Here is a 4950-nt window from a genome sequence, read left to right on the forward strand (position 1 = left end):
CACCCCCTGAGTCGAAGCAGGGTTTCAAGCTTAGTCATTCAATCACCCTTCAAGTGGGTTCTCTTATATATTAGTGTTTTTTTTATTCTGAAGAATTCTTTAGGCTTTTATAGACATTGAATATGGAGGTATTTTGGAAATTTTCATGAATAAAGATACAAAATATGCATTAAATGAGTCATTAAATCAAATTGATTTGAATCAAATAAAATCAAGATAAATATCCTTTTAAAAACAGATTATGTATGTTTGTTGAGAAAAAATAACTTTCGTGTTGGGCTAAAATATTCGCAAGCCCAATTTGGGCCCGATTAGTCCGGACATTTCGCGTCACCCACATTGTGTGGGTGCGCTCCAACCCCGATGGGTTTGGATTTGTAACCCCCAACGCGTGAGGTAAAATTTCAAGCTTAGTTATTCAATCACCCTTCAAGTGGGTTCTCATATATATACACATCTCACACTTGGTATTTAACCAATGTGGGATCTAAGTTTTCCTTTTCCTCAACAAATATTCACAAGTAGCTTATTTTGAGCATCAATTTCTCATTCATCACTCAACCATTTTTGAGCATATGATATACCGTTATAAAGCTCTCATGGAGTAGAATATAAAACCATAGTTTTATGATTCAACTCTCCTCCTTTACTAATCGAGAATATGTCTCAAAGTTTTCAAAAATTACAATTTTTCCAAAAATAACAAATATTATAATAAAAATATTTTTTTCATTTTACATTTTATGTAAAACCTAGAAAAATGTGCTTAATGAGATTTGAATATAAAACATCATGTGACTCAAGCTATTTTTGTTTGCAAGGCTCTTTCATGGATAAAGGATTCGAACCGTGACAAAGTCGTTGTTGAACATGATTGGATGGAAGTGTTCAAAGCTTTGGGTCATACAGGTTCTGTGTTGTTAGAGTTTGGTTTAGTTTTATACAATTGCACTGATTTAAAAGACTTATTTTGTAATATATCCTTCCAATAGTTTTGACGGAGTGCTAATAAAACCGCTCATTGGATTATATTTTCTTTTTTGAACTTCCAATTGTTAATGCTAGGATTAGGACAGACATTAGGCACAAGTGTATGGAGTAAGTTTGTTGGCTTGGGATTAGTTTGTTCATCTTACCTGGTTTTTGTCTAAGTTTTTATTTTATTTATAAAATCTATTTTATTTAAAAAATTATCATCTAAACAAAAACCTTATTTATTTTTATATATTTTTTCATAAATTATATATTTATTATATAATTTATTTCACTTACACCATGGATGTATTATAATCTAATATAAAATAAGATTATTTTCATTGTCTTTGCATATAAAATAATAAATTTATGCTATTAAAACAAAAGATATACTCAACCCTCTCTATAACGGCCTTATTTGTCTGTCAAGATTTTCCCTATTACGAGAGGTGGTTATTTTACGTCTATAACAACATGTTGTTATAGAGAGATAATTGTTGTAAACTTACAATAGAATTCATATCATGAATTTCTATAAAATGAAGGAAGTGATAAGAAAGAAAGAAAGAAAGTGAGAATCAAATCAACAAAATTAAAAGATACATAGTAGGTTCATGCATTATTGCTTTTATGCATCTTTTACTTTACATTCTTCCACATGGCTTCATAAATCTAACAAGTTCAGTTAATCAATGTGAGTTATTAAACTAAATTAATTAATTTATCATGAGCTATTAAATTTAAGCAATCAATTTATAACTTTTGATCTTCCAAATTCATAATAGAATATTTAACTAGAAAACTTAATAGTTTGTTGAATTGATATCTTAAATCAACTCGTTAAAGTTATATCATTTAATAAAATAAGTTTAAAAGGTTTTTCATGTGAAATTTTAATATTTTATTGAAAAATATTTTAATTAGTTTAATTTTATTTAATAAATTATAATTAATAACTTCCTTATATGAAATAACTGTAATTTTAATTAAAATTGTAGACAATACGATGTTATAGAGAAGTAATATAATAATGAATACAATGAATAATTATGGATATTACTATTATAAGTGAATAGTTGTTATAGAGGGTTAAAATAAAACATAAAAAAATTGTATCTGCAACCTTCCCAACCTGGCCTAGTCATTATGCCAGAATTCAGAAGATTACATTAGCCACCGAAATGGCCCAATAAGCTATAGAGGTTTTTAAAACAGTCATATTAAAACATTTGTTCATTTTCAAAGAAAACTTAGTCTATTTTTAGAAAATACTCATGAGTATTACAAAACCGTTTAAGTTATCATCTTCTATGAAATGAAGACTACTTTTGAAAACTTAGTTAATTTTCTCATTTATATATTATTCAGATTTCATTTATAATCTAGCAACGGAAAAGTGATGTATATTTATATTTTTAATTAAGATCGAAGTTCGTGCATAACTTATCAATTTTCATACTTCAATAACCTAAAATCAAATTAAATATCATGCATGCTATAAAAACTCAAATCCTAAGTCTCATGTCACAGTTAAAAAATAAAGCAAAACAATCACTGAATAACAAAAATATCAAATAAAACTAAAATACTTTATAAAGAAAAACAAATCCGAGCTAAGACCCTCCGAATGCGTGTCCGCGTCCTAACCTAGTGGGTTGTCAATAGAGATAGAAATAAAATGGGAGTGACATATAAAGCTCAATGTGAGTTCAATCACAAGAAAATTACTGCAAACAGTCAATAGAACATACTAAATAACAATGCATAGAATGATTACAAACAATTATCAATTCAGAGTAACGGTTTTAGGAATCCACAATCAATGGAATATCTCAGAGTTCACAGTTTAGGTATGCATGTGTTTGTGAATGGCAATGCAATTTCAGTATATCAAAGAGAGATCCTACTCACTCTTCTACACACCACAATGGGAATTCCCTTAAACTCCAACAACTTTCACACCGGGTTGTGGTTTAACCACCAATAGTTTGCAGATAAACTGCTAATGGCTATGGACACACAACGGAATTAGAAGATGAGAACTACCACATGGCTGTGGATACACAACAAAATATCGTAGATAAAACATGCCCCTAGTTGTAGGTGCACAACGTATTTGTAGGTAAAAGTTGTTGATGGGTTGTGGGTGTACAACATATTTACAGATAAACGAAAAATACTGCCAATGGTTGTGGTTTGCAGAACAAATTTGCAAATAAACTGCCAATTCTTCCTCCATACCCCATGCAATGCAATATGGAATGCTTATGATAGATTAATATGATAGCATTTAATATGCTTATAATAGTTCAATATGGTAGCAAATAATATACTTACAACGGATTAATACGGTAGTAATTAATATGCTTCTAACAGATCAATAAGGTAAAAACTAACATGCTTATAACAGATCAATGTGGTGCCAAATAATATGTTTATAACAAATCACTATAGTAGAAAAAGACATGCTCATCATGTGTTCGATTTAACGGTACCTTATGGCATGTTGAACATACAATCAGTAATACAGATGCAATAGGCATATATTATTCACATATCATGCATATACAATAATAATTTAGTCATTCAGATCATGCATTCCAATACTCATATTATCAAGGGATCAATTAAAAGAAATAAAAATCTAAAAATAGTTCATGGACTATTTGGGGACTAACCTGAACATATCATAAAATTATGGGCAAAACTGTAAAACATGGGTCACACAACCGTGCAGCTAGGTTGTGTGAGAGGGTTAAAGCCATGTAGAAGGGCTATTCAGCCATGTGGCCAGGCTGTGTAACAGATTTTGGCCATGTGGCAATTACAAAAGTAACCTACAAATGAGACATGATCATGTGGAAGGTTCTTGGTTGTGTGTTTCACAAACTTGCCTAGGGTTTCCAAGGTACATGGTTGTGTGGAGGGTCGTGTGGTACCGTGTGGCAAATCATGTGGCCCTATTCCTAAGCATGAATTTCCCAATTTTTTTGGTAATGAACACACACCTTTCACCAGGAGTCCGATTTATGTTCCTTGAGATCAAAGCTGATTCGATGCACCTAAAATCTTTCAAATGACATTTATAAAAGTGTTATCGTTTTATTTCAAGATTTATCAAGATCATCGAATGTTACGACTAGAATCGTAAAAGATTGATTTGATTGAATGAAGGATGAGTTTCATATAGAAGTATTACGACAGTTCAAGATCTAATCTTTAAAACGAGTTGTACTTACCATTTCTTGGAAAACATTGGGATTAGATTGATGATAATTCTAAAATTGATGGAAATAACAATTGAATGGAGGATGTTTTAATCCGGGAAAGCAAAATACTCAGCATCAAAAAGATGAAAATTTTAATGTGAAAGAGAGGAAAGAAAAGAAACTGGAGAAAAACTAGGGAGAAGGGAGAAATATTATAATTAGAGTTGAAGAGGGAACAAAATTCATGTCTAATTAGGAAAACTAGACTAAATACCTAGGATTTGGGAACACTAGGGGTTGCATGGTAATTTACCTCTGGCTGTCAAAAATAAAAAGAAATAGAGGGGATATTAGGGGTCTCAAACTCAGGTATGCAAGTGAAGAACAAGTGTGCTAACCATTAGGTCTAAAGCCTATTTCTTGTTAAGTTTTTGCTCCTAACAATATTTATTTTAGTGTGAATTTTATCCTACTTTGCTGAAAATAAAATAAAAAGAAATGGGAGAGGAGTAGCTTGAACCTAAGACCTCTAATGAATGCACTAACTACTTAAACATCAAGCCTAATTAATTTCTTGGTTAATTATTTCAATGAACCCTATATATTTTAGGGCATGACAACTCTCCATTCCTTAAAGAATTTTTGCATTCAAAATTTACCTGGTTCGTACATATAAGGATATTGTGGATGAAACGTCTCTTTCGGTTCCCATGTGGCCTCCTCAGTGTCATGGTTTTGCTATAGTACCTTAACAATTAGGATTTGT

Source organism: Gossypium raimondii, chromosome 3 (assembly GCF_025698545.1).
Source record: "Gossypium raimondii isolate GPD5lz chromosome 3, ASM2569854v1, whole genome shotgun sequence".
In the NCBI taxonomy this organism is placed as follows: Eukaryota; Viridiplantae; Streptophyta; class Magnoliopsida; order Malvales; family Malvaceae; genus Gossypium; species Gossypium raimondii.